Source organism: Chlorocebus sabaeus, chromosome 6 (genome assembly GCF_047675955.1).
Source record: "Chlorocebus sabaeus isolate Y175 chromosome 6, mChlSab1.0.hap1, whole genome shotgun sequence".
Taxonomy (NCBI): Eukaryota; Metazoa; Chordata; class Mammalia; order Primates; family Cercopithecidae; genus Chlorocebus; species Chlorocebus sabaeus.
The window spans coordinates 16638301-16653261 of NC_132909.1; the positions used below are offsets into that span (position 1 = coordinate 16638301).

A 14961-nucleotide genomic window follows, 5' to 3' on the forward strand; every position below is an offset into this window, starting at 1 on the left:
ATAAACCCATTGGAAATGCAGCAAAGTCTAAAGTTGGCCTTGGTTTGGCTTCCTAGTCTCAAGAGGTTTTGGAAGTTTAATCTGAGAGTCTTATAAAACTTCTAGCAAAGCAAAGTTTAAAAACAGCCCTATGGTCCCTTGCTACTCTTGCTGCACTTAAGAAAAAAAATCTAGGCAAGTTCAGTGAGACTCATCCTATTTTGCAAACAAATTCATCCTACTGGAATTATCTTTGGTAAAAATAGAGACTCCTATATAGAGAAAAATTATATTGAAAAGAAAACTGCAGTACACCTGTTACTGTATTGAACCATTCTTCATTATCTTTGAGTATTTAAAATCCACTGGTAGACTGGATTGTACCCTGAATTCTTTTAGTTTTTCCAATTCAATTTTCTATAATGAAATCATTAAGAACAAGAACAGCTCTGTTAAAACCCTCATGTCTGAAGTGTGGGCCACTCTGAGTTCACCAAATATTCAATGCCATAACTTAGAGACACTTAAACTGCAAACCAGGACAACAAGTTGATGAGTGTACACTATGGACAGCTTTTCTCAAGATGTCAGAACAAGACTATCGATCATGATGAGACTCTTACCTCTCTTAATTTGTCCTTGCTTATGCCTGTCTCCTTTGCTTCCCAGAAAAATGCTGTACTTAGGATTTCACAAGAAATACCTTCTGAGAGTAAGTTAACAGTGTCAGATATATTATGTCAACCACACCTTTTACTTTTAAGGTGGAGTTTCTCTCTTCTTGCCCATGCTGGAGTTCACTGGCACAATCTCGGCTCATCACAACCTCCGCCTCCTGGGTTCAAGTGATTCTCCTGCTTCAGCCTCCCTAGTATCTGGAATTATAAGCATGCGCCATGACACCAGGCTAATTTTGTATTTTTAGTAGAGACAGGGTTTCTACATGTTGTTCAGGCTGGTCTCAAATTCCCGACCTCAGGTGATCCGCATGCCTCAGCTTCCCAAAGTGCTGAGATTACAGGTGTGAGCCACCACACCTGGCCCACACATTTTTACATAACCAGAGATCCTTTAATCCACCCAAAGTCTGACATAAGCTGCATCTTTAACACAATATTTCCCTCAAATGTATGGAGATTTTTTAAGCTTCTACTTCTATACTTGCCTATTCTTCTCACTCCCTGTTTTAATTTAAAGTAGACATGCAATGCTAGAAAATAGAATTGCTCTCTACCAGCTAAACAAGGGGGGAGCATGTGCAGTTTCTGACACTTCTTGTTGCACATGGATAAAAACATCGGGTATTATAGAGACTCAGTTGTAAAAATCAACAAATGTGCTGCCAGGTTAAAATGACTAGACTCTTCTGGCTTCTTCTTTGATCTATTCTATTGTAGTTAGTTTGTATCTCGCCTAAGGTGCATATTCCAAACTGTTGATATTTTCATCCTGATAGTCATACTGGTACTCTCCCTCATGTGGTGCAATTTACAAACATTTTTATTTGTGTGCAGCCATCCTTCAAATATCAAATTGTTTCTCTTGGGCTGGAATTCAAAAACTCAAGGAAATGTGTGGTTTATGGGCCAGGAGTAGTGGCTCATATCTGTAATCCCAGCACTTTGGGAGGCCAATGCAGGTGGATCACAAGGTCAAGAGTTCGAGACCAACCTCGTCAATATGTTGAAACCTGTCTCTACTAAAAATACAAAAATTACCCGGGTGTGGTGGCGTGCACCTGTAGTTCTGTAGGGAGAACCCCTGAAACCATTGCTATGGAATGAAAGATAAAACGCTCCTGATTATTGTAAATACAAAATTGCATGCAGGATTGTGTATTTACACAATGCCAGTTTGGGCTGCCAGAATGAGCCAACAGCACGTGGTGTACTTCCCCCTGCAGAGAGCCTATAAATGGACATATAGTCAGGGAGGTTTCACATCACCAAGATTCCTATCCCAGAAAAGCAGATATTCATAGCTCTGGGAATGGAATGCAACCCTTGTGGAGAGCCTATAAATGGGACACACGAGGGGAGCCTGTTCATACGGATAAGATAGGGTTATAAATGCCCTTATCTTGCCACAGCTCTTCTAGGTCTCTTTAGGGTTAAGGCATACTCCCTTCTGAGAATTTTTTGGTTTAACTGGTTGTCTAGCTTCATGTCCTGTTTCTATTGATTGTTTGCAACCAGTTTTTCCTGCAACTGTTACTGCTGATTAATATCTTGCTAATCATAGGTTATGGATTGACTGTGTTTCTGTTTTAAGGCTCCGTTAGAAATTGCTGATGCACACACTATGCTGTAAATTCTTATCTCTGTATACTGTACTTCTGCATAAAGATGTTACCTTAAAGAATTCCTTCATCCCCATGTGACCATCTCACCTCGTAATCAAACAACAATGAATCCCTCATTAACCTACCCCCACCCTCACTAAACTTAATAATAAATGTTGGTATATCCAGTACATTGGTGGCATCACAGGACCAGAAAACAATGACCCCCCTGGACCCAGCTTTCACTATCGTGTGTGTGTCTTTTATTTCTTGACCTGCCCATCCACCTGGGAACAAAGAAAGAGACCTGTTGCATGGCGGGCTGCTGGCCAGATCCCGCAATATCATCCCAGCTACTTGGGATGCTGAGGCGGGAGAATCGCTTGAACTCGTAAGGCAGAGTCTGCAGTGAGCTGAGATCATGACACTGCAATCCAGCCTGGGCCACAGAGCGAGTCTCCATTTAAAAAAGAAAAGGAGGAGTGGCGCCGAATGGCGCCAAATAGGAACAGCGCCAGCCTCCAGCTCCCAGCATGAGCAACACAGAAGACGGGTGATTTCTGCATTTCCAACAGAGGTACAGGGTTCATCTCACTGGGGCGTCTTGGACATTGGGTGCAGGACAGTAGGTGCAGCCCAACGAGTGAGAGCAGAAGCACGGTGAGGCATCACCTCACGAGGGAAGTGCAAGGGGGAAAGGAATTCCCTTTCCTAGCCAAGGGAAACTGTGACACATAACACCTGGAAAATCAGGTCACTCCCACCCTAGTACTACACTTTACCAAGAGTCTTAGCAAACGGCACACCAGGATATCATATCTTGCACCTGACTCAGAGGGTCCCATGTCCACGGAGCCTCCCTCATTGCTAGCACAGCAGTCTGAGATCTAACTACAAGGCGGCATCGAGGCTGGGGAAGGGGTGCCCACCATTGCAGAGGTTTAAGTAGGTAAACAAAGCAGCCAGGAAGCTTGAACTGGGTGGAGCCCACCGCAGCTCAAGGAGGCCTGCCTGCCTCTGTAGACTCCACCTCTGGGGACAGGGCATAGCCAAACAAAAGGCAGCAGAAACCTCTGCCCTTGCAAATGTCCCTGTTTGACAGCTTTGAAGAGACTAGTGGTTCTCCCAGCATGGAGTTTGGGATCTGAGAATGAACAGACTGCCTGCTTAAGTGGGTCCCTGACTCCTGAGTAGCCTAACTGGGAGACATCCCCACTAGAGGCAGACTGACACACCACACCTCACATGGCCAGGTACACCTCTGAGATGAAGCTTGCAGAGGAATGATCAGACAGCAACATTCGCTGTTCAGCAATATTCACTCTTCTGCAGCTTCCACAGCTGATACCCAGGCAAACAGGGTCTGGAGTGGACCTCAAGCAAACTCCGACAGACCTGCAGCTGAGGGTCCTGATTGTTACAAGGAAAACTAGGAAACGGAAAGGAGATCCACAACAAAACCCCATCTGTATGTCACCATCATCAAAGACCAAAGATAGATAAAAAACCTAGGCAATACCATTCAGGACATAGGCATGGGCAAGGACTACATGTCTAAAGCACCTAAAGCAATGACAACAAAAGCCAAAATTGACAAATGGGATCTAATTAAACTAAATAGCTTCTGCACAGCAAAGAAAAACTACCATCACAGTGAACAGGCAACCTACAGAATGGGAGAACATTTTTGCAATCTACTCATCTGACAAAGGGCTAATATCCAGAACCTACAAGGAACTCAAAAAATTTACAAGAAAAAAACAAACAACCCCATCAAAAAGTGGGCAAATGATATGAACAGACACTTCTCAAAAGAAGACATTTATGCAGCCAACAGACACATGATAAAATGCTCATCATCACTTGCCATTAGAGACATGCAAATCAAAACCCCAATGAGATACCATCTCACACCAGTTAGTATGGTGATCATTAAAAAGTCAGGAAACAACAGGTGCTGGAGACGATGTGAGATAAATAGGAACACCTTTACACTGTTGGTAGGACTGTAGACTAGTTCAACCATAGTGGAAGACAGTATGGCAATTCCTCAAGGATCTAGAACAAGAAATACCATTTGTCCCAGCCATCCCATTACTGGGTATATATCCAAAGGATTATAAATCATGCTGCTATAAAGAGGCATGCACACATACGTTTATTGTGGGAGTATTCACAATAGCAAAGACTTGGAACCAACCCAAATGCCCATCAATAACAGACTGGATTAAGAAAATGTGCCACATATACACCATGGAATACTATGCAGCCATAATAAATGATGAGTTCGTGTCCTTTGTAAGGACATGGATGCAGCTGGAAACCATCATTCTCAGCAAACTATCACAGGAACCGAAAACCAAATACCGCATGTTCTCACTCATAGGTGAGAATTGAAAAAATGAGAACACTTGGACACAGGAAGGGGAACATCACATACTGGGGTCTGTTGTGGGGTAGGCGGAGGGGGGAAGGATAGCATTAGGAGATACAGCTAATGTAAATGATGAGTCAAAGGGTGCAGCACACCAACATGGCACATGTATACATATGTAACTAACGTGCATATTGTGCACATGTACCCCAGTACATAAAGTATAAAAAATATTTTTAAAAGACAAAGGAAATTGAAATAAAAAAGAAAAGAAATGATGGAAGCCCAAAATTATGGTTATTGAGAATAATGCTAATTCTTTAAGTTTTGATTATATTCTCACCTAAGTGAGAGTACAGACACTCCAAAATAGAGCCACATATGTTAGACGTTGTATACTCCCACTGAAAATTTAGGGAAGCAGAGAGTTCTCAAAACAGATCATATTTTTCTGTAAAAAGAAGATTCCAGTCTACCTGAGTGAGCATAATAAGGAAGTCCCCCCTGCTTTAACTTCTACCAAAAAAAGTGACCTGAAGTACTCTGATGTTAACCAATCAATTTATTTCAATGGCTTTGTTTACTGATACACATTTGACAAAACCCACTGTTTTGTTATTGTATTGCCCAGAGGAAGTTATCACTGTATCTGTAGAGGGAGAGCTGCCCCAAATCATAAATGACAAATAAAAGCCAATTACATCTATAACTAAATTAGTTGTAATTTTGTCTTGTCACACATGTTCACAGAAAGCAATGGCCAGTGGAGTCTCTCAGGCTGTATAATTCTCACCCTGACCCTCCTGCTTTTCTCTTTCACTTACAAGGACCTTTATGATGACACTGGGAGCCACCCAGATAATCCAGAATAAGCTTTCCATCTCAAGATACTCAACTGCATCACCGTTGAACAGTGCTTTTTCCAAGAAAATAAATGCATGTGTTCCAAGTGTTATAATGTGGAATTTTTTTTTTTTTTTTGACAGAGTTTATTCATGTTGCCCCAGCTGGAATGCAGTAGGGTGATCTCAGCTCACAGCAACCTCCACCTCCCAGATTCAAATGATTCTCCTGCCTCAGCCTCACACAGGCTGGTCTCGAACTCCTGACCTCGTGATTTGCCCTTCTCAGCCTCCCAAAGTGCTGAGACTACAGGCATGAGCCACCGCACCCAGCCCGGATGTGAACATTTTTAAGAGGCTATTATTCTGCCTCATACGTGTCACTATCATAAACATTACTCACAATAAAAATATGTTTTGCCTTCTTTCCATGTCTCATTTTTCTGTATGCACAAACCACAGTGAAATATACTAGCTCTGCTATGAAGTGGTTGGATGACCCTAGGCCACTCATTTGACCTCCCTCAGGCTCTTTCGTCATCTGCAGTCAGAAAATGACAATGGAAGAGTAAATTAACATGCGTAAGACATTAGTCACAGGGCATGATACCTAATGAGCCCTCGGTAAACATTCCTTTCAGTCCTTTCCTTTCACCATCCCATTTTTCTTGCCCTCACCCATCTTCTCCTTCAACTCCTTTCTCTTCAGTAACTTCTTCAGTCTAACCTGCCAATCAAAGAGGCAAACTACCTATTCTCTCATGACTCTGATGGTATGTTCTTCTGATAGAGTCTGCTATCCACTCAAGGCAATGGGTATTATTTATATGGAGAGGTCTGTTTGCAACAAGAAATCCTTTTTATGTTCACACAAAATGTATACACGATTTCTCTTAACTTACACATACCAGTATCAATTCAACCCTGTTATTTCATACATGCACTTCATTATTTTATTTTTCAGTCTTTCTCCTTACAACTTAAAAATTAGCATAGCATAAAAACAGAAATAATGGCCTGGGCCTGAAGAGGGTATTCCTTTAGCAAGATCAATGCTTTCCTTTCTCAAGATGAATGATATCTGCAAGGCAGCCCTGAAGCCTATTTCTGGGTTTGGCTTACATCAAAGCCATTCGAGCCTTGGATACATTCTTAGATTCCCAGGAGATAATGATTGTCACGGAAGCCACACTCACTCTGAGTATTCCTACTGTTGGGTAAAGGAATGTTTACAGAATGTTGTGCGTGAGTTACTCCTCCTAAATACTACTCCTGGAAGTTAAGCTTCCCCACTAACGAGCTTCATCTCCAGCTGACCTGCCTGGACCCTGACTGGAAACTACCTCCACACTCTGGATGGCCAGGGTGGCACTTTTGCCTACTCCTATAATTTTAATAGCTCACACACTGATGCAGCACTCACTATGCAACAGGCTGTAGCCTAAGAGCTTTTCATGTAGCTACAGTCCTGACAAAAAATCCTAAGTGCCACCATCCCCATTTCTACAGATTATAAAAAAAAAAAAAAAAAAAAAAAAAAAACTGTGGCAGAGAAGTATATGCCCACTGTCTCCTCACTCCATAATTTAACCTCATCCTCCACTTCATCTGGTAAGAGGACAATCTAAGATTTATGAGGTCCCCTGAATGACATCCACCTTCAAAAATGATTTTTGTCCCTTTTACTTTCAGGATTTGACAGCCAGCATTTTGTTTTCTGTCTCATCCTTCACTTATGCACCTGTTCCCTAACACTACACTCACAACTGCACAGCCCTGCATAAAAGCTAGCTTTTAGAAACCTCAATCTTTTTTGGAAAAAAGAAAGGCCAAGTTCCAAGTCTCACAAAAGATCATTTTTTTATTCCATTGTCAACTATTTGCATGGCCGTTCTCTGGCCATAAACAAATGCACTAGAAAAAGAAATTGTAATGAGAAGAAAGTAGGAGGAGGGTGAGTTTCCAGATAGACACACAGGGAAAAGATTCCAAATCTGAAAAATTCATAAAATGCACCCAGGGAGTGTGGCTTTGAGCCAAGACAGCCCCATCTGCCATGTTCCATGGCTGTTGACCTCTTACTTCCTTCTCAACCTGCCCTTCCTGGTCTTGCTTTCTTAGACCAATACAAACAACCTGAGAGCTGGGGTCAGATCAGAGCACACAGCACTGAGTGGTAGGGTTGGGAAAGGCAGAAATGGAAGAGTGTTTGACTCAAGAAGATCTGACTCACCTAGATACACATCAACAAGGCAGACAACAGATTACTGAAAGGCTTTGCAGGTCTCATGGTGGTTATCCAGAATGACTGACTGAGGCAAGGGTCTTGAACAATCGAGTTTTATTGAGCCAGAGCTTGACACTGCACCCTGGGAAAACATGAATTGCAAAAAACTTCAGTGGGTTGTGTTATCTCTGCAGAGGTTTCAGGAGGCTTAGTATTTATACATTTGATTAAAGGAGGGAAGGCAGGTAGGAAGAGATGGAGTGGGCATAAAAACAATTGATCTAATTTTGTCTTTCTTCTGTGCCTCAGAAAATAAATATTATCAGAATGAGAGTTAAAATATTTCAGTTTTAGGAGCTAGATTTTGATTGTTCACCCAAAGTTATAATCAGCATGTCTTTCTTTTGCAAAGAAATATACATCTTGAAAGGTTTTGAAGCCAAGAAGAAACAATTTGTTCAGGCAATCATCCGGAGATGACTGAGACCTTGGCTTTCCTGTTTACCCCATTCTTTTACTTTTCTTTCTTTTCTTTTTTTTTTTTAAGAGACACAATCTTGCTCTGTCACCTAGACTAGAGTGTACTCACTGCAGACTTGAACTCCTGGGCTGAAGCGGTCCTCCAACCTTAGCCTCCCAGGTATCTGAGACTATAGGTATACACCACTGTACCTGGCTAATTTGATTTATTTTGTTTTGCAAATACTTGGTCTGCCTTTGTTGCTTAGGCTGGTCTTAAACTCCTGGTTTCAAGTGATCCTCCTGCCTTGTACTCTCAAAGTGCTGGGATTATGGGCCTGTGCCAGCAGACCTGGCCGCCCCAATTCTTCAAAAGCTCTCAGGGAATGCATTGTAGAAGACCCCTGCGGCCGTATGTTTCATCTGATCCTATATGACTAGGAAGGCTCATTCTTAAGTAATCATGCCCATGGAAAAGTTGATGAAGACAAAGAAGAAAAGGGCAATGGGAAGTTGCAGTAACAAAGGGACAGTATAATTCTGGAACTGTACTAAGTCACACAACTGCTGCTTCAATTACAGCAGTTTGTTTGGCAAACATCACTCTAACCCTTTCAGTTCTATGTATGTTGGCTCACCTATAATGTCTGGAGCAGACTATAGACTAGGTTTTCTAGAGTTTCTGATGCATCTTCCAATTGCAGTGGCAATCTGACACAATTCTCTGAAGTGCAGTCTGAATCCAGGCTTCATGTGTACCTTTTGTGTTGTCTACTCATCAGCAGGAAAAAAGGTTGCTTATATATAAGTTGCTATGATTTCTCCAGAAGTTTACTTAAGTTGTCTAGTTTCAGCTTGCAAGTTTTAATCTACCCATCTGAAAAAAGGCTAATATCCAGAATCTACAAGAAACTTAAACAAATTTACAAGAAAAAAAACAACCCCATCAAAAAGTGGGCAAAGCACATGAACAGACACTTCTCCAAATAAGACATTTATGTGACCAACAAATGTATGGAAAAAAGCTAATCATCATCGGTCATTAGAGACATGCACATCAAAACCACAATGAGATACCATCTCATACCAGTTAGAGTGGTGATCATTGAAAGGTCAAGAAACAACAGATGCTGGAGAGGATGTGGAGAAATAGGAATGCTTTTACACTGTTGGTGGGAGTGTAAATTAGTTCAACCTTTGTGGAAGACAGTGTGGCGATTCCTCAAGAATCTAGAACAAGAAATACCATTTGACCCAGTAATCCCATTACTGTGTATATACCCAAAGGATTATAGATCATTCTACTATAAACACACAGGCACACATATGTTTATTGCGGCACTATTCACAATAGCAAAGACTTGGAACCAACCCAAATGCCTATCAATGATAGACTGAATAAAGAAATTGTGGTACATCTACACCATGGAATTCGATGCAGCCATAATAAATGATGAGTTCATGTCCTTTGCAGGGACATGGATGAAGCTGGAAACCACCAATCTCAGCAAACTAACCCAGGGACAGGAAACCAAATACTGCATGTTCTCACTCGTAAGTGGGAGTTGGACAATGAGAACACATGGACACAGGGAGGGGAACATCATACACTGGGACTTGTTGGGGGGGAGAGGGCTAGGGCAGGGATAGCATTAGGAGAAATACCTAATGTAAATGATGGGTTAATTGGTGCAGCAAAACACCATGGCATGTGTATACCTATGTAACAAATCTGCAGGTTCCGCATATGTATCCCAGAACTTAAAAGTGTAATTTTTAAAAATGATACAAAATTTAAAAGCACAGTTTAAATTTATATAATGCCAAAATGGAGGAAAAATGGAAGAAAATTCTGAAACCCTTAGTTTTGAAACTTCTGGCCAAGAAAAAATTAAGGATTCAGTCCAAATTGTAGGTAAATAACAAAATTCAAAAAAAAAAAATGAACACATCTAAAATTTAATAATTGTTGTTCTGTTGTTTTCCTCTGAAAAATAATTTTCCCCCTCCTGTTTCCCATTTTATGAAATAGAAATCATTTGGCACCAATGTATTTCCAAAATAAGTTTTAGTCTTATACCTGGATTGTTTACATAAAGTGCAGCAAGAATGTAAATTCAAGGCCTCTATTAACACATATATGTTTTTATATATACATGAATATATATATATTCTATCATGTAGAATGGCACTAAAGTATATTAGTGGCAGCAAATCTGTACAAGTCTGCAGTAGCCTCAATTCTTGCTTCTTCAGAAGAAGGAATTCAACGAAGGGTCATAAGACAGAAGAAGAGACTGAGGCAAGTTTCACAGCAAGAGTGAAAATTTATTTAAAAGCTTTAGAGCAGAAATTAAAGAAAGTAAACTACACTGAAAACAGGATCAAACAGGCGATGAGATTTCATGCGTTTGGTTTGACCTTTGACTTACGCTTTTGTATGTTGGCATAATTCTGGAGTCTGTATCTCTTCTCCCCTGATTCTTCCCTTAAAGTGGGCTGTCTGCATGTGCAGTGGACCACCAGCACTTAAGAAGGGAGCCTGTGTAGTGTGTTTCCTGGAGTACAGTTGGAAAACAGAGACCAAAATAAAAGCTATGTATGTCAACAAAATTGGTCTCCTTATAAAATCCTGTTACAAATTTCTATCATTGTTGTGTTACCTTGGCATCTATTTTTAATCTTCCTTGAACACACCCAAATTCTCTGGCTCTCTTTCTCTCTCTCTCTCTCTCTCTGCATTGAGATGTAAATTTACTACTTACTTTCACTAAAACTCAGCAAGGCCTTCCTCAGATAAATGTTAACTTTTTCTACTTACAAGAGCACAATTTAAATCCAACTTTTTTTTTTTCTAAAATAGTGAGTCTTATGGATTCCATGCATAAAGTTTTAAAATCAAAAATCTGAAGTATTTCTGTATCACTCTATCTTTATGTGAAAATGTATATGTTCTATGTTGTATCACATATATGTATATGTCCATACCTATGTTTATATATGGTTTATATATGGTATCAAATTAATACAAAAATAAAGGAGTACTCATCAAGTAAATAATCCCAAATGCTTTTCAACACATGTGATTTTAGTAATCTTCAATAACGGAAGAACACCTCAAATGAGCATGCATGCCTATCTGCAGCCTCCTTAAAAAAAATTATCAGCCAAGAATTTTATAGCCAGCAAAACTAAAGTCCATAAATAAAAAAAAAGATAACAGTCTTTTTCAGACAAACAAATACTGAGAGAATTTGCCACTACCAAGCCAGCACTACAATAACTGCTAAAAGGAGCTCTGAATCTTGAAACAAATCCTGGAAACACATCAGCACAGAACCTCTTTAAGCATGAATCTCACACGACCTATAAAACAAAAATACAATAAATAAATGAATAAAACCAAGGTATCCAGGCAACAAATAGCAGGATGAATGGAACAGTACCTCACATCTCAATACTATCATTGAATGTAAGCAGTCTAAATGCTCCACTTAAAAGACACAGAATTGTAGAATTGATAATAATGCACCAAGCAAGCATCTGCTGCCCTCAAGAGACTCCCCTAACCATAAAGGGTCATACAAACTTAAGGTAAAAGGGTAGAAAAAGATACCCCATGAAAATGGCCACAAAAGTGAGCAGGAGTAACTATTCTTATATCAGCAAAAACTAACTTTAAAGCAACAACAGTTAAAAAGGACAAAGAGGGACATTATATAATAATAAAAGGACTTGTCCAACAGGAAAATATCACAATCCTAAATATATATGCACCTAGCACTGGAGCTCCCAAATTTATTTAACTATTACTACTAGACCTAAGAAATGAGATAGACAGTAACACAATAATACTGAAGGACTTCAGTACTCCACTGACACCACTAGACAGGTCATCAAGACAGAAAGTCAAGAAAGAAACAATGGATTTAAACTATGCCCTAGAGCAAATAGACTTAAGATATATTTACAGAATATTCTACCCAACAACCCAGAATGTACATTCTATTCATCAGCACATGGAACTTTCTTCAAGATAGGTAATACGATAGGCCACAAAACAAGTCTCAAAAAATTTAAGAAAATTGAAATTATATGAAGTACTCTCTCAGACAACAGTAGAATAAAACTGGAAATCAACTCCAAAAGGAACCTTCAAAACCATGCAAACACATGGAAATTAATAACTTGCTCCTGAATGATCACTGGGTCCAATATGAAATCAAGAAAATTAAAACTTCTTTGAACTGAACAATAGTGATCCATCCTATCAAAACATCTGGAATTATGCAAAGAGTGTGCTAAAAGTTCATAGCCTTAAATGCCTACATCAAAAAGACTGAAAGAGCACAAGTAGACAATCTAAGGTTACATTTTTAGAAATTCAAGAAACAAGAACACACTAAACCTAAACCCAGCAGAAGAAAGAAAATAACCAAGATCAAAGCAGAACTAAGTGAAGTTGAAACAAAATCATAGAAACTATAAATAAAATGTAAAACTGGTTTTTTGGAAAAACAAATATAATTGATAGACCATTGGTAAGATTAAATAAGAAAAGAAGCAAGGAGCCAAATGAGCTCAATTAGAAATGAAATGGGAGCTATTACCACCAACGCCACAGAAATATAAAAGATCAGTCAAAGGTACTATGAACACATTAATGTGCATAAAGTATAAAACCTAGAGTGGATGAATAAATTCCTGGAAATATAAAACCCTCCTAGATTAAATCAGAAAGAATTAGAAACCCTGAACAGGCCAACAAAAAGCGGCAAGATTGAAAAGATAATTTAAAAATTAACAACAAAACAAAACAAATTCAAGGACGATTCCACATATTAGAGAAAGATGGAATTCTCCCTAAATCACTCTATGAAGCCAGTATCACCCTAATAACAAAACCAGAAAAGGACATAACAAAGATAACTATAGACCAAAATCCCTGATGCACACAGATGCAGAAATTCTTAACAAAATACTAGCTAACTGAATCCAACAACACATCAAAAACATAATCCACCATGATCAAGTAGGTTTCATATTAGGGATGCAGGAATGGTTCTACATACGCAAGTCAATAAATGTGGTAAACCACATAAACAGAATTTAAAAATCACATGATCCTCTCAATAGACCCTGAAAAGGTACTTGACAACATCCAGCATCGTTTTATGATTAAAACTCTCAGAAAAATTGGCACACAAACCCACAGCCAACATAATACTGAATGAGAAAAAGTTGAAAGCATTCACTCTCAGCAGGGGAACAACACAAGGATGGCCACTGGCTCTCACCACTTTTATTCAACAGAGCACTGAAAGTCCTAGCCAAATCAATCAAACAAGGGAAATAAATAAAGGGCATCCAAAGCGGTAAAGAGGAAATAAAACTGTCACTGTGTGCTGATGATATAATCGTATACCTAGAAGACCCTAAAGACTCCTCCAAAAAGCTGCTAGAACTGATAAATGAATTCAGCAAAGTTTCAGGATACAAAATTAATGTGCACAAATAGTAGCTCTGCTACACATCAACAGTGACCAAGCAGAGAATCAAATCAAGAACTGAACCCCTTTTATGACAGCAGTTACAAAGAAATAATAACTAGGAATATATCTAAACAAGGAGGTGAAAGACCTCAAGAAAAACTACAAAACACTGCTGAAAGAAATCATAGATGATGCAAAAAATGAAAATGGACCCCATGCTCATGAATGAATAGAATCATTATTGTGAAAATGACCACACTGAAAAAAGCAATCTACAAATTCAATGCAATACCCATTAAAATGCCACCATCATTCTTCATAGAACTAGAAAAAAAAATTCTAAAATTCATATGGAACCAAACAAAAGCCAACATACCCGAAACAAGAATAAGCAAAAAGAATAAATCTGGTGGTGTCACAACACCTGACTTCAAACAATACTCTAAGTCCATAGTCACCAAAACAGCATGGTGCTGGTATAAAAATAGGCACATAGAACAATGGAACAGAATACAGATCCCAGAAATAAACCTAAATACTTACAGCCAACATACCTTTGACAAAGAAAACAAAAACATAAAATGGGTAAAGGACAACTTATCCAACAAATGGTGCTGAAATAATTGGCAAGCCAAAAGTAGGAGAATAAAATTGGATCCCCATCTCTCACCTCATACAAAAATAAACTGAAGATGAATCAAGGACTTAAATCTAAGACCTGAAACTACAAAAATCCTAGAAGATGATATTGGAAAAATCCTTCTGGACATTGGCTTAGGCGAAAAGTTCATGACCAAGAACCCAAAAGCAAATGCAACAAAAGCAAAAATAGGTCCTGGTGTGTGATGTTCCCCTTCCCGAGTCCAAGTGATCTCATTGTTCAGTTCCCACCTATGAGTAAGAACATGCGGTGTTTGGTTTTCTGTTCTTGTGATAGTTTGCTAAGAATGATGGTTTCCAGCTGCATCCATGTCCCTACAAAGGACACAAACTCATCCTTTTTTATGGTTGCATAGTATTCCATGGTGTATATGTGCCACATTTTCTTAATCCAGCCTATCACGGGGAGGGGGGAGGGTGGAGGGATTGCACTGGGAGTTATACCTCATGTAAATGATGAGTTGATGGGTGCTGACGAGTTGATGGCTGCAGCACACCAACACGGCACAAGTATACATATGTAACAAACCTGCACATTATGCACATGTACCCTAGAGCTTAATGTATAATAAAAAATAAAAATGAAAAAAAAGAATTCAAAAAAGAAAAAAGCAAAAATAAATACGTGAGACTTCTTTAAACTAAAG

At 39.3% G+C, this 14961-nt stretch overlaps 1 long non-coding RNA gene across 3 annotated transcripts in view; it reads right to left on the bottom strand.

Moving 5' to 3' along the window:
* Nucleotides 1-14961, bottom strand: part of LOC140711854 (uncharacterized) — a 591910-nt gene that overhangs the window by 206030 nt on the left and 370919 nt on the right. For 2 of the 3 annotated variants that reach the window (XR_012093165.1, XR_012093163.1), the window contains exon 3: nucleotides 7710-7845. This is a non-coding gene — a long non-coding RNA (uncharacterized lncRNA). Of the gene's footprint in view, nucleotides 1-39; nucleotides 855-7709; nucleotides 7846-14961 lie in introns of those variants that run through there. The other variant, XR_012093164.1, reaches the window with a different exon arrangement.